Below are 26609 nucleotides of genomic sequence, written 5' to 3'. Positions count from 1 at the left end.
TTCATAATAGTGGGGATTTCACTCCACTATATTTTTAAAAAAACCTGAGATTGGACATCAAAGCTGTCAACTTTGTTATTCATCAGAGAAATTCTGATACATAGAAAACTCAATTGAATTAGCTCCAGGATCAAAACATTAACGTTCCCCAATCAAAAAGGATACAATCAAAAACATACCTAGAGTGTTATAGAACAACTCTCAGGAAACAAGTCATTTTCATATAAGCAAAAAGTCACTTCTTTCCTCTCCCTTCTCACTGATCAAGACCACACGATTTTCAAATGAATATCTACTTAGAGATCAGTTGTGCATTGGAAAAATTACATAATTGGGTTAAAAATGAAAACCAAATTTACAGTGAAGAATACTTATGTGCATGGTTTACACACTCCAGCTTCTTAATTTTATCCACCTCAAGAGAAAGGTAGATGCACAGTCACCTTGTGTAGATTACATTCTACACCCCTGTAAAGCCAGTCAAGGTCATATTTAAGCATCTTCGTCAACAACAGTGCCTGAAGTGTGCAGCCATTTACAGACCACTCAATATGAGGGCATTATTGTAACCAGCCTCTTTTGCCCACAACCCTGCATTTTCAGATAAGACAAGATAATTGTTTTGTTTTGAGAAAACTGAAGCTTGAAACTCTTAAAAGACCTGCAATTTACTGCAACGTGACCCAGACGTAACAAAGGAAGCAGGAGGTTAATGGCTGCCTGCACCAAAAGTCTCTCAATCATTCTGCAGTAAATAATTATGGAAAGTGACATTACAAGTAGCCATGTGTGTACCACAGCTACAGCCAGTTGTACCACCTATATGCCTCAAACAGTTCCATAGGGTATTTGGGGGTTTGGGGTTTACTTTTCAGATTGATTTTTGGTGCTATACAGACTGATATTTTGTTTGGTGCAGCATATGCACTGAAAGATCTGCTCACCAGATTTGCCATTTCACTTGCTGAAATGATGAGAAGGGACAATAGAAACCTAGAGTTACATCTCTTCACAGAGACCGACTCTTTTGACTGTTTGAAAAAAAAAAGGCTTATCTCTGTAGCTAGTTTGAAATAAAACTCAATTTTTTGAAAAGGAGTTTTAGTTCCCTATTTCTAAGGAATGTAACTATTTTCATTAGCTGGGATGTTTGCCAAATTTTAAAAACAACTTCTAAAGCGTTTGTAGTAAGCAGCTAAAAACAAAACAAAAAAGTTAGTTGCTTCCCAGAGTTTGTATAATGCCATTATCTAACTGGAACAAAGACTATTTCCTTTAATAAGCTAGTATTAATGAATGAATCTCCATGCTCTGCAGATTTCTATTGTCCCTAGTCACAGGAATGAGGATCAGTGAAATGCTACAATTAATCCACATCCTTCTGCAATCTTCCTACAGTGGAAGAGAGGCGAGGAAACACCCCTGCAGGAAAAATAAACCTCAGAGGTTGGTTTAAGACTAAAAAACCCACCACTAGGACATTCACCACTTAATCTTACACAGGCAGGTCAAAATTTTAATATAAATTACTTTTGCCATCACATAGCTTACACATTCTTTGCTCCTTTTTTTGGAGGATTCTCAAATTGATATCTAAAGACTTACATATGATATATAACTGTTATATGGTCTTATGACTAAGAAAATTTCTCTGGTAACCAAAGCTGATGCCATATATGGTACTGTTCTTGGCATATACTCTATACGCCTCAGACCACTTCTACATTCTTTCTATTCAGCTAATTATAGCTTAGTAGCCACTGGTAAAGATTGTGAAGACCCTGTCATTTCTACAGAATAGAAAGGCAAGGCTAGTTACTGCAATTCAGCCAAATAAAAAGAAAAGAAAAAAGGTTAATAAACCACTCCCTTGAAAAGGAGAGGTACTGCACCTTTGCAAAATTGAACTGGCTCACTGCAGCTGAGCAACAGAATCACCACTGAAGCAAGAAAATAAGTTGGTCTATACAGGAATTGTACATGATTTGAAAATGCAAAAGTTATAGCGATCAACTAATAGCTGCAACCTTAATTTCCATTGCTGCCTCAGAGTTGAAACTTAAACAGTTTCTGCAAGCCTAATGCTAGCTTCTCATCTCCTTTACTAAAACTAGGAATTTGTTCTCCGCAGCAAAGAAACAAAACACTCAAAACACATGGGTAAATACAGCGAGACATTATTGAAAACAGCTGCCTTGTGGTACAAAATACAGTACAAGTATACGGATGTCATTAAAACATCAAAAATACTATTGCTCCCATACAATTTAGTAAACATTCTTGGCAAAGGAGAAAATTTGAAAAGAAAAGCTATAAAAAATGTTTAAAAATTCTAATGTGAATGATGTGAGTAGAGAAATAGTCTGAAAAGGGCACCAATGTTTGTGACTCTTCTATTTCTTTGAACCTAAGATCAACATTATTCTGAGTCATAGTCTAATTTTTTTTTAAAGGCCTAATTTTATATACATAAGTATCTCCCTCCCTCTCAGCCACCCACAAATACATGAAAATGACCGTTTTGTATATTACTTATTTCCCAATAAATAGAAAACGATTGTATAGATTGAATAACAAAATAAGATAATAAAAAGGATATGCAATAAATTAAAAAGGCAGCTCAAATAAAGGGCAGGCATGCAGTTAAAAAATACTAAGATTGTGGAGATGGGGTTACTTGCCTCCTGGTTGAGAAGGTGTCACACAAAGAATACCTGAAAACTTTGGAAAGAACCTTAGCTCCCATTCAATTCAAAGTTTCCTAGGCCTGTGACATTTCTAGAAATACCTTTTGATGGGGTGGGATTAACTTGATTAATAAAAATCATTTCTACTGAAAATCCACTTAAAATATAGAAGAGGTGATCCATGAAAACCCCAACTTTTATTCTTGAAAGACAGCTGGATAAACTGGCCAATGCCAGTATGTTGCAATTTCAAGATGTTATAAAAATGTTTCTAGGATATAGTCAGCATATTCACGTTCACATCAATTCCATTCACAGATGGATTTCAGCTTCCACCGGGTGCACTGCTTTAATCATTCATCCATCATTTGCCAACTTTGATTGTGAGGTACTAATAAGATGGATCAATTTCTTAAAAATTTGTTTTAAAGAATAAATGATGCTGGAATTCTGAACCTGAGGATCTTTAGTATTTGAACAAATCCACAGATTAAACTGAAGGTGAATTAAGACTTCAGTTTTAGTTATTTCCAACTTCTCTGTGAGGATGCATATTCCATTAAAGCTCAGGCTTGTAGCCATACTGTCCCTTTTGCAGAAAATCATCAAGTTTTACAGTTAAAAATGCAGCCAATCAGTGGCTATAACAGCCAAATTAGCCATAATTCACTTGCTCATATGCTAGAGCCATGGGATCTGGCTCTCATTCACACCAATGCCACTTCTTGGTAATGACCTCCACATTTAGAGATCAAGGGAAGAACTTTAGTGAGCAGCAACCCATCCACTCAACGAGTTTGCCTTGTGCTTTATGCCTGACGTATTGTGCCTACCTCAGCAACCCCCAATGTAAAACTGCTTTTATTTTTTGAAAAAAAAATCCTTTTGCCCAACTTTTAAACTATTTTAGTAATGAATTCTCTAGTTCAAGCATTGGCTTTTGAATTTTTGCATCCCGGAAAACAATTCTGCAAAGAAAAGACATGGGGCCAGGTTCCATGCAAAATCATTAAAAAAAAATCCAATTTGTTTTGATTCACTGATGGCTTCTTGAATTCTTTTTTGCCTTGTCCATGATTGTGTAAAGTTGCATTCCTTTTCATAAACCTGGACTCTCAGGACTGGGTAACTGCAAAGGTCTCTCTGTCTCAAGAATTTCCGTGAAGATCTCGATCCAAAAGGCTGATTAGAATAAAGGTGAAGGATAGACACTGCAACGGCGGCTCGGCCTGGAGAGATCCTTTAGATTTACCCAGGTACAACACAAATTCAACTGTTATACACAGATGGATCTGGGTAAGTCAGATGTGTTTAGGGGCACAGACTCGAAATCTATCCCCTTCAGGATTATCTAGATGAGCTTAGGAACCTCGGGTGGGAAATAGAAGCTGAGATACTTGCAGGTGAGGAGATGCTGTTGTCCTCTGCAGGTTGCTGTCAATTTCTGGAACTTTACTGCTTTACTCACTGTTCAAGACTGTTGTCTTATGGTTATTTCTCTTAACTATATTATTTTTTTTAATTTTGTTGGTTTTTTTTTCTCCCTTGGTGGCCTCCCGGGCTCCCTCTCCACTAGCTCACAGGGGAATGAGCAAGAATGGGAACTAGCCAGGGGGATGGGGGGTGGGGGGCGCGGGTAACAGGGTGGGGGAGGCCAGGGGGGAAAGCTGCCATTTCAATCCTCATCCACCTCCTCGCCTTAGGACTCCTCACCACCCCCCCAGCATGACGCTTGTAAAGCTTATCCCTCTGCCGCTCCTGGATTTCTTTCATCTCATCCGCATACCGGCAGAAGGCGCCACCAAACTTGCCCCAGGCCTTTAAGGGCATGGTGATGGCATTGCAGTAGGACGGCTTCACCTCACTCACACAGTAGAAAAACTCTGTACTTGTTGCAGCCCACATCGAAGAAGAAACGTTTGGAGTCCACCGTAATAGAGGTGCCCTCCGGGAGTTCCCCGTACAGCCCCCCCCCCCACCGGCACCGCCTCTTGGGCCTCCGGCCAGCTCGTGGTCTTCACCTCCGTAGTCATCGAGGAGCTTGGCGAGCGTGTCGGAATTCGATGAGACCTTGCGCAGGCAGCACGATGGTCTGGCCGCTCTGGAGGCCGCCAGGCCCTGGGCCTGCGCTAAAGCCGCCGACGCGGTTGATGGTCTGGCGGATGTGCAGGAAGGAGCCGCGCTGGTTCTCCTTGAGATCCAGGTAGTACTTGCAGTTCTCACACACCAGGAACTCGCTCTTGAGGTGCGCCGGCCTGCCGCCCTCCTCAGCGCCCGCTGCCAGCTGCTCGGGGCTGCTGGGGCCCAGCTGTGCGTAGTGATCGATGAAGTCGCCCAGCGAGTCACAGAAATTGGCCGCCACCACAATCGACAGTGTGAGGCGGCTCTTGGAGCTGCCCGTGCCCACCTCTGCGATCTTCAGGAAACCGCCCTTGGCGTTCTGCTTCACATCCAGGTAGAAGCGCTTGTTCTGGATATCCAGCCACTTCGAGGCCAGCTTCTGCTTCTCCTGCTGGCCGCCACCGCGGGGTGCGGGCTGGAAGCCTCCCTTCCCGCCACCGCCGCCGCCACCGCCACCGCTGCCGCCACCACCGCCGCCGTGCTAGCTGCCATTGTTGCTGTCCACCATCTTCTTGGCTACTGCCTTGCCGCCGCCCACTGTGCTCTCGCCCCCGCCCTCCGCCCTGCGGCTCGCGCTCCAGGGCCCCCCAGCCTTGCCTGCCGGCTCCTCATGCGCTCCCGCTGCTCATCGCCGGCCGCCGCCATCCCCCATCCCCCAAGGAGAATTCTTGTGTGCTGGGCCAGTGGCTGTTACTGAGCTGGGGTACTCTACCCAAGTGGGCTTCCAGGTGCTCGCCAATGGTGACAAGGAGACTGTGGCCTGTCATCATAGGGCACCACCACCATTGGGTGACCACCTTCCAGGCTGCCTTTGCTGACCTTGATGACCGAAAGGCTGCCATACTTGCTGCCAGTGGTGAATAAGCCCATTTTATAGAGAGGAATTACTATTCTTAAGTGCGAAGACTGGCATTGGTTGAAGGTCACACGGCTGGAATGTATGGATTTGTACTCTGCTCATGCGACATTAAATTGAGTGTCAGAATTGAGCACCATCCACTGCAGGGCTGGTTGGAGCAACAGCTGGTGGGGTTCCTCCCTCAGGATCTCTGACTCAGTGTGTGTCTGTAAAACCCACTCTTAACTTTCACCTTCTACCTTGGGTAGCCTACATCAGGGTCTTTGGTTGAGTGCCAGGCTGTGCCTGCTGCCTGCTGCCTGCTTGCAGGTTGGCCTGCTCTGCAGCCAGCAAAAGCTGAAAGTGTTTCATGTACCATGCACACCAGAGACTCTAATGCATCTATGCCAACATCCTGAGGGCCACTGCCCAGCAGAGAGCACAGCTGAGCCTCAGAGACCTAGAAAACCTCTCTTGGAATGCTGGCTCTGTTCCCTCTTCCTTTTTGTCACACTGTCAAAAAACCTATATGTTCTAGACCAAGGAGTGGGTGGCTAGGCCAGTCCCTAATGGGACTTTGTTGGTGTACATGAGCACTTCTACCTGCCACATCCTGGGCTCGCAACCCACTGGTATAAGTGCTAGATAATCAGGCCACCACTTCACACTTCAGGATAAAAGAAGCTCACCTGAGGTCTTGGTGCAAAGTCTACATGTTCAGGGCTTGTGTTACTAGCCACGTCCTCACTAGGGGATCAATAGTGTACTCTCTGGGGCTTCTTCCTCTCTGGGAATGACCAGGCCTTGCTTTATTCAAAGGAGTGGCATCTTAGGCAGATCCAGGAGATGCGCAGAATGGATGTGTGCCTGACTTTCATGTAGAGACTTAGATGACTGAGCCAGCCATGGATGGACAGGGAAATGCTTCTGCATCCAAGTTGCCTTGATGAATTCTTACTTAGAAGATGACCTGGCTCTAAGCAGATCTCAAGGGGAAAACAAGAGTAGATGGGCTGGGCCACATCTATAATTCTAGTACTTAGGTGGAAGAGACAGGTAGAGAGCAGCTGGAGGCCAGGGTTTAACTTCATAGTGAGATTGTCTCAAAAGAAAGCCAACGACTGAGGAGGTAGACCAGTGGTTAAAGCAGTTTTCTACTGTGTGAAAGTGTCTGAGTTCAATTCCCAGCATTCTGAGGACAGCATAGACACAAGCTCTGTTTCCTGACCTCCTTTCAGAGGTAAAGGACCTAGCCACTTGATCAAGGTGCTTTACAATGAGAAAGACACCAATAGTACCTCAGTCTTGCACTGCCATTGAGCCTTCTTAATCTGTCTGTCCACTGATATGGACCAAGTCATGACTTCTGTTTCCCCACCTCTAGGCCAGGGGACCCTTCCCTGTCTGTTCCTTCTCAGAAGGAACACAAGCCATGCTTCTCAGGTAGAACCAGAGTATTTTTGGCAGTTCCTTGGACCTGTTAGTCAGGCCGTGGACCTCAAGGAATCTGCTGTTCAAATGTGTGCCGAGGACCAGCTCTGTCGCGACGACGGAGGACACCTAGTGGAGGAACTGCCTCCGTCGATGTGGATGTGTAGGGACTGACAAAGCCACAGCTGAGGACAGAGATGGGGCCAGGGTCGCAAGGCTCCTTCCCCATTTGCACTTATCTCTGGATTACACCCAGCCATGTCCTCTGCTGCTCTGATACTGGAGATCGCTAGCAATAGGGGATCACACTGTGCATCTGTGGATTCTGATCTATGCCAAAGCATAGCCATTGGGAGTTGGTAAGGATTGCTGAAGAATGTCCTCTGGAGTTGGGGGGGGGGCTTTCATGATGTGATGTGTGTTGGCACAGGCGAGGGCAGTTCATAGGGAGTGCTGCCAAATCCCTCTTGAGGACTTCCTGCTTACCTGTTATCCTGCCCATGGTTACAGCTGGACTTGAGGTGGTTAGGTTGTGAGCTGACAGATCAGAGACCTTCTCTAAACAGAGCCCTGAGTTATCTGGAGGGATGACTTGGCCCTGTCTGATGGCATGGTAGCTGCTACCCAGCTCTGGCTCTTTTGGCTTAGTGGGTGTGGAGGCCATCGTGCAGGTGAGGAAGGTCCTTTCCTTCTGGCAGCCCAAGGAGGAGATGTGGTTTGTCCCTACCTCTGGGCATTGCATTTTTGTCTTATAAGCTTAAATGTCTCTGGTCCTGGAGGAGCTCAGAGTCCAGAAGCAGAGAAATGACAAAGTAAGTCCTGACAAACTTGCTTGTTACTAGTGGCAAAAGGTAGCCCAAGGTGTAGGCTGTCAGGCACTCTGGACCTCAGACATGCAATTATTCTAGTCCAATGCCATCAAGACCTGCCCTGCAGGCAGAACACTTACGTCATGGGAAGATATGGTGTAGTAAACGCCAGGTGGGTTTGCCATGGAGATGCTCTCCAGGGTCAGACTCTTGAGTGGGGGTGGGGAACTTCACCTACCCCTACCAAGTGCTGAAGGGCATTCTTTCCACTAGGAAATAGCATTTTGTCATTAATGGGAAGGGAGTTTGGGGGACAGATTGCATAAGCAGGGTACAAGCAAGATAGCTGGTAGCGAGTGGTGAAAGCTGCACTGCAGAATGAGGAACAGGAGGCTGTAAACAGTTTACAAGGAGCCTTGAGTAGGTTGAGGTTTAAGTGAGCTCAGTGGGCGAGACCAAAGGCAGAGAGACTAGTGTTCAAGGCTAAGACTGAAAGGGGTTTTGAGAATCGTGAGGGCCCTGAGGTTGAGGTAACAGAGGTAGGATTGGGCTTGGCTGTATGGGGTTGTGGATGCAGGAGCATGAGGGTTGGGACATGAGGGAGTGGTGGCATTCTGGCCTGTGCACATGGCATGAGTGAAGAGGGAAGGTACAGGGAAAGGACGTCTGAGGGCTCACTGGAGTCTGGGGCTAGGCCCTTGTATTGGGCCACTGAACCAGATGTGCTCGTAGTCTCTGAGTGATGCCTACACCCTTGGGAAGCAGACACACAGAAGATGAGCCTTTTCCAGGTTGCACCTACATACATTCAGGCATTTGATCTGTGTAGAGATCTGTGGTCCCATTGTGTGTGGTCAGGTTGAATTGGCCCAGGTCACTAGACAGGAATATAGACATCCTTTGCCCATAGGTCAGCTCTGAGGACCAGCAGAGTGGCAGAAGCACAACTGGAAGCTCGGTCCATGGAAAATCTGCACTATCCTTATCCTCCTTTTCCAAAGCCTGAGGTATCAGACAAAGCAGGACAAGGCACTGCTGTCAAGGTACATAGGATATGATCTCTCAGTGGTAGCTTTTGAGAGTGTGAAATTGAGTTAAGCTGGGCAGTAATCTTTATCGACAAGAATCAAGGTTTCATTTTAGACACAGTATAGGAGGCATTAGCTGGTGAGTTACTGCTCCCATCGCTCAGCTCCATGGAAGTTTGTACTGGCCAGCCCAGTACTGTGAGTCCCATACAGGCCCATCATCCTTCCCCCTCTGGGACAGGTGGGAGGCCTCATAGGGACAGACAGCAAAAGACAGGGTCCTTGCTGTCCCAGAGCCTTCACTTGGATTAGCTTGTCACTTGACACTGGGAGGCAATTCTGGCCTCACTGTCATCTCTCATCCCACATGCCCACAAGCATGCCATGCCAACCTACCATCAACAATACAAGTCTATGGGCTCTGTTGCTGTCAGGGAAGGTGCCAGGCCCATCTGCATCCATGGGGACACAAACAGCCCCAACAGCAGCCACCCCATTCCCCTCCCTCCCACCCTCATTCTCCTTACTGCCCACATGCCGCCCCGGTCTTTTCAGACTTGTGCACAGGAGATGACCCCAGCTGGCAAACATCAGCTGACCCTCCACCTGCCTCAGTGTGACCACTAGGCACCTGCGTTGGTCACTCACTTGGGTGAGTGTGTGTGCACACTTGTTCCCACACAACACACTAACACTGGGTCGGGCTTACACACAGTCACACAGAGCTTTCTCTGCAATTACCACAATGCCCTAGGCACCTTCCTTCCCCAGACATCCTTGAAAATGAGATCACTGAAAAGGGCCCTGTGCCAATGTAATCCTAGCCCTGTCTCCATGCCCACTATCCAACACTCCCCCAGTTTAGACACTCATCACAGGAGAAAGAAGCTTGATGCCCACATGTGAAATGAGGTATCACAAGAGCTGCCTCTACCCATCTGCATTTCACTTGGCATGCTTTGGCTGAATTCTGACATTTCCCCTCCTAGCCAGTCCCAGGCCCAATACTGCCTCTCAGCTCTGTTGCCAGGGGCCGAACACCTTCCTCACCTTTTGTAGGCTTTCACACGTGTGTGTGTGTGTGTGTGTGTGTGTGTGTGTGTGTGTGTGTGTGTTTATCCCATGATCCTCCTCAGTTCCCCTTTCTAAAAGTGTTAGAGTTTTTCTGAGCTCCTGCCAGCAAGCCTCCAGGGAAATGGGTCTTACTTTGCCAAGAGATTCTGCCCATTCCTGGAGAGAAAATGGGATGATGGTTCTCATGATTATGGAGGACATGTACACCATATGGACAGTAACAAAGGGTACTTGTTGCAGATGCCCAGGGGGTATCCACAACCCTTTTGGCCCCATGGAGGCACGGTGCTCCAGCAAACAGGCCCTGTGAGTGACCAGGTGATCCTTGTCCTGCAAGGCTCTCACCGATTTGGTCAGCTGGAACACATCCAGGTCTCACCCAAGTGGACATGTAGGTCTTTGCAGAACCAGCTTTCACTCCTCTTCACCCCTTCACTGGCCTCTCTGTCATCTCTCCTCTTACAAGCCCCCAGGTGCACCCACTCACTCAACTTCCAGCCATCAACCCTGTAAGTCTGTGGGACTTGAAGCTGCCTGGGAAGGTGCCAGGCCCACAAACTACCATGTAACCACAAGTAGCCTCAACAGTTACCACACAGCATTTTCCATCCCCTCCCAACCAATGCTTCTTTCTGGCCTTATGCCACTCCCTGTCTTTTCAGACCTAGCAGTTATATAAACACACGCAAGGAAGGGCTGGCTGCATCTTCCTGTATGAGGCTCCCCCATGGAGTTCGTAGTCTCTGTCCTCCCATATCAGTGGAAACATCTGGAGGTGAGGCTGCAGGTGAAGGCGACTGGCTTGGTGCTGTTCCTTCCAAAGAAGGGATAGCCAGCCTTAGGTACAAACACACACACACACACACACACACACACACACACACACACACACACACACACACACACACACACACACACACACACACACACACAGGTGAAAGCCATTCAAGGGCAGAATACTGTCTCTTGTATATGGCAGAGACACCAGAAGGAGAATGTGTGTGTGTGGAGGGAGGCAGCATCGTGGAAGGCCTGATGTGGATCCTTTGGGGACTGATCTCCTGAGCTCTGCCGGCACTGCTGTTAGCACTGGCTTGCACCATCTTCCAGCTCCACTGACACCAGAGCAACAGCCATCACCACAAATGCACTGACCACAAGCTTCTGCATGCAGGGAATCTTGCCTAAGGGCTCTTCAGACAGCTCCAGAACTAAGCCCCACCTTGCACCAGCCCCTGCCACACACCTGACTGCCCTCTTACTCATTAATTCTCTGCCTTCTTTCCCATATGACCTACTGTTTCCTTTCTTTCTACTGTTCTTATTGTTAATTTCAAGAAAAAACTGGTACACAATGACTTCTCTCTGGTGGAAAAAAGTTCCAATCCGTGGCCCCAAATCATGTTTGAGTTGGTGCAGCCCCTGGCACTGTCTACTAGGAAACACAATCCTTGAACAGTTACCCTTCAGAGGACGTCCCCACTCTTTGCCTCCTTGTTTTTGGCAGTCAAGAAGCTATCCACCTTCCTTATTCTGGATTCCTTACCTTTTTGCTGGTAGCCTGTTATCTGCCCATAATTGTAGGAGTAGTACCTCTGATTTAGGTCACAGGCCTCTGTGTCCCAACAGTAAATGGAACTCAGAACCGAACTCACAGGGCATCTTCCTAAGGTGGCAGGGAATTTTGGAGGACAGGAGTGCAAAGGAAAACACGGAGGGAAGGGCCTACTCCAGTTGTTGCCCAGTCCAATGCAAGGAGAACTACTCTGGAGGGTACATGTTGGGGAGACATCCTGGGGCCCAAAGTTCACATAAAGTCCTATCAGCAGTTCTGTCACACAGGGATTTATGAGGGGGAAAGAGGAAGGGAGAGCCTGTTTGTCTAAAGATATGGCCAGCCCATGTCTTATCTTCTGCTGATGACCTCACATGAACAGTTGGAACTAACACACACACAAGCCCCTACAAAACAACTAGCATGTGTGCAAACCAATGCACACAGTCTTCAGATAGCATTTCTGGCCAGCATCCTGGCAGGTAGGTTGGAAGAAGCTGCTGGCTAGCACTGAAGAGAATGTAGAATGTTGTAGACGGACCACTGGGAGAACTCTCCCTAGATGAATCTGTGCTAGCTTGGAGAACCCATCCAAGCTCTGAAGAAATAGGTCACTCGAATTAATAACAGCGCCAATGCTGGGGTTTCCTGCCACAGGGACTTTTGCACAATTCATCAGGATAGCTTGGCAAGACTACTTACTCCTAACAGCACTGGGAAGTCCAAGGGGTTAGAAGGCTCTAGAATGTCCTTGCAGGCAGCACCAATGGATATTTCCAGTCCATGGCTAGCAGGAAATAGTGTGTGAGGGAGGGGAACATTAGATTTTGGAAGGGAGGTGAGGGGGAAGCTGTTGGACAGTCCCAATCTCTGTCAGAGAGACTGCAAGAACCCTAGCAAAAACCTTCCTTTTACTCAACAAAACAGGTATGGATATTTCATTGTGGAAAGCACTGCATCTGGCTTAGACATTCACGTGTGAGCAGAAACAGAGCAAGGAACCTCTGGCACCACCAGACATAAACCTTTTGACCTCCCTGACTGAACCTGACTAACCTGACTGGTTCTCCTGTGGCATGAATTCTGCCAGCCATTGTTTTGCTCACCAATGGATGCCATCCTGCAATGTGTTCCTCATGGGCCTGCTTTCCTAGAGGAAGGTTCATCACATGCCATGTCTACCCTCTGCATTCTCAGTGAAAGACAGGTGGCTTCCTTCAGGGCACTGAAGCAAAGACAAGGTCTTTAATTAGAAAAAAGAAAGAATTTCACAGGAATAAGAACAGGGGGATATTAAGAGTGGCTTTAGTAAGGAGCCATAAATGTCTGTTCCACACCTATATATGCTCCACTCCCATACTGAGTTTTATCACAACATCTAACTCTGTCACATGCAATGTGACAGAGGCGTCCCAGGAAGGAAAGTCCTTCAGAGTATTACCTCCAATTAAACATAAAAAATCCAGAAGAAATGACATGGCTCAAGAGGTAGTCAGTGTCACCCTTCAGGACAAAACCTCCGTGACAGTTACCTAGCCTTGAGTTTAAGCTCTACAACTGGCACTGAAATAATAATAGTAATAATTCTACAGAGATATGACAGATTTGTGGCCATTGGATAAGATGTCCACTCAAATCAGGTGATTGGGATAGTTAATATCTCGGAAAATATTTTTTGGTGGAGTCCTACTTTTCTTATCTTTGTGGCCAGGTGATCCTTGCTCTAAGTTTAGCAGTCCCATTACTTTGTTGGTTTCCATTCTGTGGTTGCTGGTGGCAACTTCAGTCTGAAAGAATTACAGCCCTGCATGCCCCTGTGGAAAACATTGGAGACCATACGAAGCCTTTACCAGCTTGTTAGCATCAGACAAAGTGTTGGCACAATCATCATCTCATGCTGAACCAGACAGTCATGACGCAGAGAAGCCATGCTGCTGAAAGGAAAACCTCCCCTTCCTACTGCTTTAACTCATGCCAACGTGCACTTACTTTTCATAATGTCACCCATTCAATACTGCCATACACATGCAATCACACTGTGCATGACTGTGAGGGACAGCACTGCAGGGACTGCTGATTTCACTGTATCTTGTTCCTTCGTTTTTCCTAGTACTACCCCAGCAAGGGGTAGGAAAACAACCACTGGGCCAAAGAGAAGCTGCACTTATAGGCTATTTTTCTAGAGTGGGTGTACCATTTGCACTCTGCTGCCATTGGATGAAATGTCTGAATCTCTCTGATCTTAACTAATATCACTATAACAAACATTGTTAGTGCAAATTTTTGTGAGGTCTGAGGTTACACCTCCAGTGTGCTTCAAATAGGTAATGGCATCCAAAACCCTGCCATGTGTTTGTCATCTATATTTGATGGTGGTCAAAGCTGACCGTACAAGTCTTTTGCTCACATTTCAGTTAGGTTGTATTTCTGTGTTCTGACCATGGATTTGTGAGCCATGTTCCAGAACATTTTACCGGACTGCGTAAGGTGACAAAATCAGAAAAAGGTGAAGGTTGCTCAGAGTCTAAATTTTTCAAGGACAAAGCTGAGATTCAAACATGGGCAGTGCGTGCTTGACACCATCGTGAGCAGTTGCTCACCACAATCATCACTGCGGGCATAGATGGACAGCCATTCAGAGGCACAGGTACCTCCTAGCATTATTAATTATGGGTACCTGTGACTGGTCTAGCTGATCTGAGGACAGCTAAGGAATACTTTAACTCACACACTAATGGGCTAATAAAAGTGACAAGGTTTCATTATGCTACAAGGTATTTTATACTCTGGATTCAATACTTTGGACAAGGAGCACTAAATTGTGACTGTATCACTTTTTGGGAGGCAGCAGGGGAAGCAAGTGAACAATCTCTGAAATGTGAAAGGTCATGAGCTACCACCTCCTATCCACATCCTAAGGCCCCTTTGCTAGACAAGAATGCATCTCCTCCCTAAAAGCATCCCCAGAAGAATGGCCCAGTATGGACCTAAGGAGGTTCTGTAAGCATCCAAAGAAAACCAGGTTTCAAGTGACTCAGTGGCAACAATAGATTTGCCAACCAACTGCCACCATTAGGAGGTCAGAGTGAGTTTACTTTGTGGCTTGGGTAGTAGGAATTGGAGGCTGACTTGATGGGTCTTCTGAAGAACCCTGCAGGATTAAATAAAGTGGCCAAGCAGATTGACACGCCACAGTACCTGTGCCCACATCACACAGTAGCTTATCACTAGGTGGTTCTACAGACTACCTGACAGTGCACAGAGGAAGGCTGCATAGCCAAGTGCTCAGGATACACTGACCAAAGGTTATTGCTGAGGAACAGAAATGAGCAGAACAGGCTCAGCTCCTCAGTAACCTGGACTCTCCCATTGGGTGAAGCACAAAAACTCTGAAGACATACAGGCCTGTGTTCAAGTCCTATTTCTAACACATTGGAGCAGATTAAGCCAGAGCTCAAGTTCTTCTGGTACAAAGCTGTGATAATATCCTTGTCTGTTAGGGAGAAGTCACATGTTGCTTGTTATACTCCAAGCTCAGTGGTAAAGGAAGCACATGTCCACAGACACAGATAGCTCTCATTCACTCATTGCCAATCTGGACACAGGTGACAATGCTGAACCCCAGAACCCAGACTGGTCATAAGAGGCCCTAATCCCTTCACCAACTTGGCAAAGTGAGACCTGTATTTCCAGCAAAGCAGAGGAACCACAAATTGCAGAGTCTCTGGAATTCCAGCACAAACTTCTTAATCCTGGTTCTTCACAATCTCTATAAGCGTAGTGCCCATCCCTCATGGTCACTATGTTGACTGAGTGTGGCTGAAGGCTCAGCCAATGCCAGAGGTAAAGGCAGCTTTCGGGGTATGCACAGAGTGCCTAGTGCCTGGGCCTCCAAACATTAGTGAGAACTAAGAGCAGAAATCCTGTGGTCAGGCCTCCTGAGCCCCATGCAGAACAGCAGCTGAACAACTGCCTTATCTTCAGCCACAGAACCAGGGGGACTGTTATCAGACTCAGCCAAAACACACAGGCTCAGAGTTGCAAAAGAACAAAGTTTCTGAACACTATAATCAAATTCCACTCAGAAGTGAACTGGAGGGAGACACATTCATCTACAAATACTGATAGATGGTAACCTGCCTCTATAAAACCTTAAAAGAGTCAAAAGATGGGGAAGATAAGGAGTAACAGCTTTCCCTGATAACCCTATAAGGGAAATGCATGCAAATACATGCTCCTTCTGAATAACTTCCTACTGACACTCTGCAATCACTTTGCTTATCATGGAAAAAGTTACCTTGCTGCCTAGCCAGCCAAAGACCTTCTTATCCATCCACTAAGGCTCAGTCGTAGAGTGCTTAGAGTGCAGAAGGCACTGGGTCCAAGCCCCAGCATTTTTCACACACAGAAACACCACCACTATATTGTGACACATGATCCTGATCAAGGGCTGTCAAAAACCAGATCCACAATCTTACAAACAGCCATAAAGAAAACATTCTGTTTGTTCTGAGATAAGGACATTTAATTGAATATTAATATGGCCCATCCCCTCTCCTGCTATTGAGAATGACTCAGGAAGTTTGCTGTTTCTAGGACACCAGCCCAAGCAGAAGCAGCACAAGCTTCATCAGCAGGTCCAACCTCTAGCTCCACAGAACCAAGAACATTATGCAAGACAGTCAATTCAGTCAACACTACTTCAGGATGTGTTTCATCGGTAACACAGGTCAAGCCATAGAGATCACAATGGCAGAAAACTCAACAACATCCACTTATGGCTGTTGGTAATACTCTGGTAAAAGAACTGCTCTTACAAAAGACTTAATGGCCTTTGGATGAGGCTCCATCAATGCTTGATACAGGATGCATGGTGTACTTCCCCTCCCTTGTTCACCCACAGCTCAGTGTGTGTAGTGCAGTGACTACACAAAGACAGCTGGGAGCCCAGATTACACAGGCACCATACAAATTCTAAGGAAGAGACCTTTCAAGACCCACACCCACTGCATCTGGGACAGACACCAAGTCACTGAGTCAGCAAGCCCAGCAAGCAGCAGGCATTCAGCAAACTGGGTCACAATGAAGGAAAATGGTAACATCTGAAAGAGTGTGCCCCAAGACCACTGATATTCTATGGGACCAGAGTACAATGGGCAGTGGGCAACATTTGCCTTCCAAACATCAACTTCCTAAAATCTGCAGGATACTGTCTGCACCCCTCCCCTCTATGTTGAGAGATCACTGTGCTAAGATTGTGCTGCAAATCTTCTTGTAGCCCTGATTAAAACTGAAAAATACTGAAGAGGAAGAAGAGGAACAGCCAGCAGGTGGCATGTGAACTACAGGGGAGCCAAGAAAGAATAGCAGAGGCCTATTTACAATGACATGAACAAACAATGAAATGAGAAGGCAAAATCAACAGCTTATCAGGAGCAGGAGAAAAAGACACCCAATTGGCAGGAGTCAGGCAGCTGGCCCACACTGCCATAGAACCATAATCTGCTCCCACAGGAAAACCCTTTGCAGCTGCCAGCACTGCCTGCCAGCCAGCCTGACACCATACTGTGCATTCTACCCTTCAGCCTCTAATCCATTTCACCCAAATTTCTGCTCAGATGCCCTTATAAGATCCCTAGGGCTGGGTGCTGGTGGCTCACACCTGTAATCCTAGCTACTTAGGAGGGTAAGATCTGAGGATCACAGTTCAAAGCCAGCCTGGGCAGGAAAGTCCGTGAGACACCTATCTCCAATTAGCTACTAGAAAACTAGAAGTGGCACAGTGGCTCAAATGATAGATCACTCGCCTTGAGCTGAAGATTACAGGGACAGGCATAGGACCAGAGTTCAAGCCCCATGACCTACAATAATAAGTAAATAAATAAATAAGTATATAAATAAATAAATAAGATCCCTAGGAACATAGCTCTTTGGCCTTACCAGGTCTCCTAGCCCCATGAATGGGATACTGACCTGCCACCCAAGACCAGCACAGCCAACCCAGGACACTAGGGCCAAGAGCAATGTAATGAATCCAACTACTAAGAGCAAGGATCCTCATCCTGGATGCCTGGCTAGTTCCACTTCAGTGTCTGACAGCTGTTGGGTACCTCATGCTCATTGGTCACCCTACTTGTCACAGAGTCCATGTGCACCAGGAGCCACACAGAGCAATGAGCCACAGCCATGTGAAGTCAGAACTTAAATGACCAGCACACAGAGTATAAAATAAAACCCACCTTGGAAAAACACACAGAATCAGGCAGGGGAGGTTCTGGGGACCTCACTTTAGACACCAGAGATGCCAGTGAATAGAGCTCATGGTGACTGCTTGCCCACAGAGAGTAAAACATTGGGTATGTCCACAGGACACACTGAGCTCACGTTTCCTCCCAGGGTGGTTGCATCAAATCTGGGTGCCCAGGAGTCCTGAGACAGGGCAGAGAAAAGGAGTGACAGGGACAAGCCTGCTCCTGGAGCCTTCACTCCCCAACTTCTCCCTAAAGAAAAAGCATGAGCTATTGAATCTACACTTGTGACCCCGCAGAGGCTATACAACCATGCATATCATGCAGATCTCTGGTCCACGGGGATCTATGGTCAGACAGCGATCTGTTACTTGTCACAGCAGTTAGTACAGAAAGTACCTCACTTTAAGCACACACTTTTCCTTTCTCTTGATAGTGCATTCTGTTTCATACAGTAAAATGAAGAGCAACGCCAGGCTCTCCTACCAAATCACTTCTCATGCCATTCCATCCAACAGTATGTTGAAAGTGAAAAAAGCAATCTTCATCATTTTTAAAGCAAACTGATGTTATTATGTCCAACATAACCAGCTAATTCTTTTTTTGGGGAGGGGTCCAGTCGTGGGGACTGAACTCTGGGCCTGGGCGCTGTCCCTCAGCTCTTCAGCTCAAGGCTAGCGCTCTACCACTTGAGCCACAGCGCCATTTCCAGCTTTTTTCTTTCTGCTTAAGTGGAGCTGAGAAACCGAACCCAGGGCCTCAGGCATGCAAGGCAAGAGCTCTACCACTGAGCCACCTTCCCAGCCCCAGCTAATTATTTAGTTTATTTTTTATAATTATCTTTAAGTAGTTGTACAAAGAAGTTCCCATTCTACAAAATAGTATATGAGTACAAAGTGTCTGACAACATTGTCACTCTCTTAACCCATCCCTTCTCTCACATTTTTTATTTAATTGTGATTAGGTGATTACATAAATTTCACATATTCACAGTATTGTGAAATAGTGATATTTAGAGTCATGATCACATTTTAACTTTCACAAGGCAAATTGTCATTATCATGGTTTATATAGTTTGTGAATTCTATGAGCTTTGACAATACAAGTTATTTTTTCCACATCTGGTGATGTCTACATTTCTTTCTTTTTGCTTATTGTAGGATGTTTCCACTTATTCTGTTCCTCTTCCTGGCTTCCCTCTGTGTGTGTGTATATCTATCATATATATAGTCAAGAAAATGGAGTCATTTAGCAATGACATCACAAAATGGTTGGCTGTCCTTTGTTTCTTGAGTCCTGTTACTTTGCCATATCTTCTTCCATTTGGCTTTATCATCAACATATGAGGGAGACCATGTACCATTTCTCTCTTTGTTCTTGGCTTATTTTGCTCAAAATAATCTGCTCTAGTTCCATCCATTTCCCTGCAAATGTCATTATTTTGTCCTTTCTAATGACTGAATAATATTCCATTGTATATAAGTACCACAATTTTTGGGTGCACTTATCAGTAATGGGGAATCTGAGTTGTTTCCAAATCTTGGCTATTGTGAACAGTGCTGCAATAAACATGGAGGTGCATGTGTCTTTGTATACTGGTTCCTGTTGCTCAGGGTAGATGCCTAGGAGTGGTATAGCTGGGTTATAGGGGAGGTCTATATTTAGCTTTCTGAGGTACCTCCAGACTATTTTCCAAAGTGATTGTATTAGTATACATTCCAACCAGCAATGCAGTAGGGTTCCTTTTTCTTCCACATCCCCTCCAGCATTTGTCGTTGGCTGACATTAGGATGTGGACCATTCTGACTGGGGTAAGGCGGTGTCTCAGTGTTGTTTTTATTTGCATTTCCTTTACAGCCAGGGATGATGAACATTTCCTCATAACCAGCTAATTCTAAGAGCCAAGTGATATAAGAGAGCAAAGGAAAGGGTAACACTGTCCAAAAAGAAATGATTCCCTGATTTCTGTAAGTATAAACCCTCTGAACATCACCTTTATATATTTTTTTTAATTTTTATTCATGGGGCCTGACCACTGTCCAGGAGCTTTGTTCCTGAATGCAAGTGGCTCTATAACTTTGAACCACTGTGCCCCTTCCAGTTTGCTGGTGGTTAGTTGAAGATAAGAGTCTCACAGACTTTCTTACCTGAGACGGCTTTGAAACATAATTCACTCTCAGCCTGCTGAGCAGCTAGGATGACAGGCATAGCCACTGTAATGCGGCTCAATTTTTAAAAGTCTTTAATACTTAAAACCAAGAAATGTACTCATTACTTGACTTAGGAAACAGTAACCTCTCTGTGTATCACCTTTGTCATAACAACAACAAATAATAATAAAATAAATTATTAAACCACTATCTCCACATGAGAAAGAGCCCGTGGCCTGACAAGCAATGGCAAGAAGGGTGGGTCTGAGCTCTCTTCACAGACCTGCCTGTCCACAGGTCGGTCTGTGCAGGGCTCTCCTTCTCACCATGGTCAGGCAGCATTTACTCTATGGCTCTGAAGGAGCCTGATCATACAGAGTGATCCTCCACACCAGGTCCTCCAAGGAGTCAGGAATAAATGTGAGGCACCCCATGAGTGTCAAAGGTTAAAACGCAGTATTGGCAAAGCACTTGCTGTCCAGAAAAAAAAAAAAAGAGGCTGAATGCTCAGAGCAAGCAGGGACACAAGAACCAGGAAGCCAACAAGCAGGTACTAGAGATGAAACTCTCCGGAGCCCTCAAGTGCCACTTACCACTTGTGATAGAAACATGGGTCATTTCCACCAGACTCCAGCCCCCAACCACTGGCTCAGACCAGAGCCAGTGAAGCACAGCCATCCCCCAAGACTTGCAAGTGTTATCACGTTACACACGCATACGGAGGTGAGACTAGATAGGCCCTAAGGTCCAAAAGAGTAATATTTCCAAAGGACTGAGTTGGATCTCAGACCCTTTCATTAATTCTTGCAAGAGCTAATATAGATGACCGGTCTTTTTCCTCCTCCAGCTTCCTGTGAGGGGGGTGATATCTCTGCCCACATGAGGCTCTTTCCAACCCCAGGAAGTCCCAACCATAGCTAAGGTGATTTCAGCAACAGGCTCTTTTTATCTCCAGAACTGTTAGCTAAAGCAACCTCTTCTTTAAGAAGTATCCAGCCTCTAATACCTTATCCTGTTAATGAGATACTAAGAGATCCTGAGGGTTACACAGTTTCCTCTCAATGGCCCAATGAGTCCCCATGGATGCCCTGAGTGAACATCTACCTGGTAGTGATATCACAGTGCCCGTGTGCTCCCTCAGTGACAGCTCCCATAGTTGAAGCTCCACCACAAATCCACAAAGGTCTTCTGGAGTCCTGAGAGAGGAAGAAGACTGAACACAGTCCCATGTACCCCTGGAAATGGACTTAATCCTGCACCCAAGATACAGGGCAAAAATCATACCAGCCACTGACTACTCAAGAGACCAGGACAAGTCACACATCGAGCTTTTACACCAGTAGGGTCAAAACACAGCCTCCACAAGCTACACACTGGTTCCAACCCAGTTCCTCAACTACACAAGGTTACTTTCATGAAGTCAGTTTATCCACCTGGAAAACCAAGAGACAGCACATAGCAAATAGTGTCACTTGCCCAAAAACATACCAGTCATGAGGCAGTACTGGGCAGAACTTAGCTCCTTCCTAGATTTAACAAAACATTCTGTGCAATAGCACAGGGAGGAATAGTACAAAGAAGCCTGTGAATGAGCTGCTCCATGCAAACCACTCACATCTTCCTCATTATTTCCATCCAGCTATGAGGAAACTGGGGCTTCAAGATATGTTTGGTGATGTAACATCCCCTCCATCCATGAATGTAAGCACATTCAGTGCAGACCTCACCTTCTGACTACTGCTGCAGGAAGACATGTACCCAGAGCATCATACATTGAAGAGTGGTGCGAGCGTCCCAGACACACCTATGGGCTTGTGGCATGGTACTGGTGGGTGGCACACAAGTTTGAGGCTGAGGATGAATTCTGCTCGTCATCACCTGTCAAAGCAGTGAGCACAGGGCACACAAAAGGAATGTGCAGGCAGAGCTATGTAGTGTGAGGTGCCCACAGCCTCAGCCCTGTCCCTGTTAAGGCACCCATGGCAGCACTGACTGGGTGGAAGCAAGCTTTGCACTTGTCACTCTGCAAGGAGAGTCCTAAATCACACTATAGGACTGCACTGAGGCCATCCTCCTAATCCTCCTACCTGCATGTGGACTCTGCTGATGTCTTTAGGATGACAGCAAGCACCCCAGGATGATCTCAGGTAGGCAGTACTAGCATACAACTGAAAGACCATTCATTTTTCTAAGGAGCTCTAGGTTCCCATGGGCAGGGCCCTTGCCAGCACTGATACAAAGGAGCCACCCCAACCCACTGTCAGATTCATGCTGCTGTGGAGCCACTCTGGCCTCTTCTAATTCCTATGCGGAAGCACTAACTCTGTAGGAGGGTTTTTGAGGTGAGTAGGGTAGGTGTGAGGCCAGAAAGGTAATGTGCGCTTTGGAAAGTTAATGCACTCACCACACACTTCTCAGGCCAGCACAAATCTGGACAGCAGAACACAAGGAAAAGGACATATAGAAAAGGAATAGGGGGTAAAGTTCAAGAAGCCCTGGTAGTCATAAATTAGGTTCAGCTCTGCCAAAGAGAGCACAACACTCAGCTTTCAGTGGTCCATCCTAAACACTGAGCTCTGCTGGAGAACAGGGGATTCCTTAGTTGCTGATAATCCTGGAAGATGAATACACAATCATAACCCAAACCACAATGCAAACCACAGACCTGGGTCCAGCATTCCTCCAAAAGGGAAGAAGAAGATTTACTTTCTCAATGCCTACTGACCTGAGTGTGGGTAAAGCTACTCAGAGATGCTTACCCAGGACACTGCAGGGTTTAGACAGAGTAATACCAAGTGCAATTACAGACTACAAATATTAGCAGTGTCCACCTTGAAACCAGCACTTCACAAGTACAAAATAGAAGTAGTTGGGCTTCAAAACCCTTGAGCACAAACACAAATGACAAAAAACAAACACAAACACATATCATTATGAGGAAGGGCAAATGATTGGTATCGCATCTACCTTATACTGAGGACTGCTAAAATTCATCATCACCAAGCTATTCACGATATGAGGAGTTGAAAGAAAGTGAGACTAAGAGAAATGACTCCTACTTCAGAAATTTGTCTTATGGAATGCAGCTTCACACAGACGTCAGTGCACTGCAGCTTCCCAGGGTAGAACCTACTTGAAAATTTATGTCAGGGTCCCCTATCTTAATATGAACACACTATACTTTAAATTCTCCTCTGGGCCAGCTATGAGACCACAATGATTAATTCTCACCAATTAATGAGACTTGGTATATCTTAGCGATGGTAAATAATTCTGCAATAAACATAGTTGTGCTGGTAGCTTTAGTATGGTCTTGCTTTTGATCATTTTGGTAAATGCCCAAGAGTGGGATTGCTGGGTCATAGGGGAGCTCTATGTGGAGTCTTTTGAGGAACCTCCATACTACTTTCCAAAGTAGTTTACACTCTCACCAACAATGGACTAAGGTTCCCTTCTGTCTACATCCCCTCCAGCATCTTGCTTCTAGCTTCTAACTGGGGTGAGATGGTATCTCAATGTTGTGTTGATTTGCATTTCTTTTATGGCTAGTGAGGTTGAGCATTTCTTCATGTGTCTATTGGCCATCCTTATTTGTTGTTGCTTTCTATGTCCCTCCCCCATGGTATAACCCCTGCCTTCACTGTATTTGATGTTGTTATAATTTGTGGAGGGGAAGGAAAAGAACAAAAAATTTTAATATGGATACAGGGGGATCCATTACAACAATGAGATGTACAAGATGTTATGTCGAAAAACAAACTTTACAACTTTGACTGGGGTTGGTGGTGGTGGTGGTGGTGGTGATGGTGTGGAGAGGGGCCGGTGGGAGGAGAAAGAAAGGGATGGGAAGGGAACACAAAGGAGGAAGCAACAATGCTTGATAAGAAATGTACTCATTATCTTGCCCATGTAATTGTAACCCCTCTGTATGGTATTCTCACAATAAAAAATAACACTTCGCAGCTCTGACCAAGGAAACACAACTTGCAAAGCCAGCCCATTGAAAATTACGAAGGATTCCTGAAAAATAATGAAATGATGGTAGAGAGTGCATTGTCAGGAACTGGAAGGTTTATGGTAAATGACAATTATCCCCAAACTGACCTATAAATTGAATATAATTCCAGTAAACATCACAAGGCATTTTGTAGATATCAATGACCTATTTCTAAAATATATTTTAAAAAGCAAAGGAATCTTTAACAGCAGGACAATCTTAAAAACATATTTAGGACACTGTCACTACTACCATTTTTAAAGTCAATGTAGTGTTAGGGGATGTGTCTCAAGTGGTAATATGCTTGCCTAACAGAACGGGGATAAGTTAAAACCCCAGTTACACACACACACACACACACACACACACACACACACACACACACACACACACACACACACACACACAATTGCATCTCTACCAGTTAGCACCAAAAGAATATGGAAGACTAGCTCAAAGCTAGATATTTAAAAACAGAAAAAGAAACAGACCAATATGTATACAGCAGATTTATTTGACAAAAGCGACAAATATATTTAAGCTATTCAAAGGATTGAACTTTTCAAGAATACTAACACAACAAATTTGGGGGGACAAGATGGCCCTTCATCCTACCCTCATGAAACAGGTATGATGGATCATAAATCTGTACATAAGAAGTAAAATTACGAAGCTTCAGAAAGAAAATACACTTGCAACCTCAAAAATAATTGTTTCTCTTTTTGCCGTAATAAGGTTAGAAATCACACTTTCTAATCAGGTACTCGTCAACTGGTGGCACCCTTCCTGTCCAAACAGACGCTTGTTTTGTTCTCCTTCTGACATCATGTCTCTTCTGGTCCAAGATAAAAGCCACCGGGAAAATAGAAAGTCCTCCCTATCCCCAGTATGCATAAAAATCATATGCCAGGGACCAGTTAGGTCCCATGAACATCCCTGCAACAGTTGTGATCCATAACCTAGACCTTCTCCACATCCGACTCCAACAGGGTAAATTCCTTCTAAGTCTACAGGGGACCACCATTCTTAATTATACTCAATTCCAATATGCCAATCATTGACATAAAATGAACTATTGCTTTCATATAGACCACATATATTCTCCTATATGCTTTAAAACATCTGTAGTTTACATATACCAAACATTATTTTGTAAGGGATCATAACAACAATCACAAAAAAAGGTCTGTACATATCAGCACAGTTCCAAGCAACTTTTTGGAATAACTCTGAATTGCATTCTTTGGACCCAGAGATACAGAACTTAATAAGACAAAAGAACAATCGTATGAAATTAAAAGTTCCATTTATAATTTGATGGTGTTAATTCAGCCCAGTAATAAGTAATAAGTCAGAAATAGGATTATAATGAAATAATAGGCCCTAGCTAGCATATGAAGCCCTGGATTCAAGAAGGAACATAAGAAAAAAGGAAGGCAAGGCCAGACAAAGGCAAGGGCATGGGCAAGGACAAGGGCAAGGTCAATGCCAAGGCAAATACAAGGACAAGGTAAGGACAAGAGCAAGGACAAGGGCACGGGCAAGGATAAGGGCAAGGGCAAGGCAAGGGCAAGGGCAAGAACAGGGACAGGGACAAGGACAAGGGCCAGGACAAGGACAAGGACAATGGCAAGGGCAAGGAGAGTGCAAGGACAAGGACAAGGGCAAGGGCAAGGACAAGGACAAAGACAAGAACAAGGACAAGGACAGGGACAAGGAGAAGGACAAGGGCAAGGACAAGGACAGGGACAAGGACAAGGACAAGTATAAGGGCAAGGACAAGGGCAAGGACAAGGACAAGGGCAAGGACAAGGATAAAGGCAAGCATGGGCGAGGACTAGGGCAAGCACAAGGGGAAACAAGGGCAAGGATATGGACAGCGACAAGGATAGGGACAAGGACAAGGGCAAATACAAGGACAGGGACAAGGACAAAGACAAGGGCAAGGGCAAGGACAAGGGCAAGGACAAAGACAAGAACAAGGACAAGTACAGGGACAAGGAGAAGGACGAGGGCAAGGACAAGGACAGGGACAAGGACAAGTATAAGGGCAAGGACAAGGACAAGGGCAAGGACAAGGATAAGGGCAAGCATGGGCAAGGACTAGGGCAAGCACAAGGGAAAACAAGGTCAAGGACATGGACAGCGACAAGGACAGGGACAGGGACAAGGACAAGGGCAAAGACAAGGACAGGGACAAGGACAAAGACAAGGGCAAGGGCAAGGACAAGGACAAGGGCAAGGACAAGAACAAGACTCAGAGTTTGGAGTGCCTATATACCAAGAGTAATGCCCTGGGTTCAAACCCCAGTACTGCCAAAAAATAAATTTAAAATAAGTGATCGGGGCACCCCATAATCCAATCCCTAGGGAAAATGAGTGGCTGAAGGCCAGCTGGCCAATTCTTACAGAATCCCGGGCCAAGTGGCTATGATGCAGACCGGGTTTCTGGGCAGCCCAGGGCAAGGATTCAGTTGGGCTGACCTCAGGCCAGCCCAGTGCACTTTGATATCATTGAGTCCTCCTCTCCCCCGCCTGCCCTCTACCATTTTCCCCACCCCCCTGCCCTCTCTCTCTGGCCTACCTGTCCCCCTCCAGCCCCCTGCTATCCTCCACGACCCCTCATGTCCTCGTCCTCTTCACGTCCCATCTCCCCATCCCCCACTTGTCC

General features: G+C 45.7%; 1 pseudogene; it reads right to left on the bottom strand.

Annotated features, from left to right (window-relative positions):
• Positions 1–4362: 4362 nt before the first annotated feature.
• On the bottom strand, positions 4363–5316 carry LOC138815288 (transcriptional regulator protein Pur-beta-like; annotated as a pseudogene).
• Positions 5317–26609: the final 21293 nt, after the last annotated feature.

This window comes from Dipodomys merriami, unplaced genomic scaffold, assembly GCF_024711535.1.
Source record: "Dipodomys merriami isolate MVZ:Mamm:240054 unplaced genomic scaffold, mDipMer1.0.p SCAF_634, whole genome shotgun sequence".
Taxonomy (NCBI): domain Eukaryota; kingdom Metazoa; phylum Chordata; class Mammalia; order Rodentia; family Heteromyidae; genus Dipodomys; species Dipodomys merriami.
The sequence above is the reverse complement of the archived record's forward strand: the minus strand, read 5'-3'. Positions and strand labels throughout refer to the sequence as shown.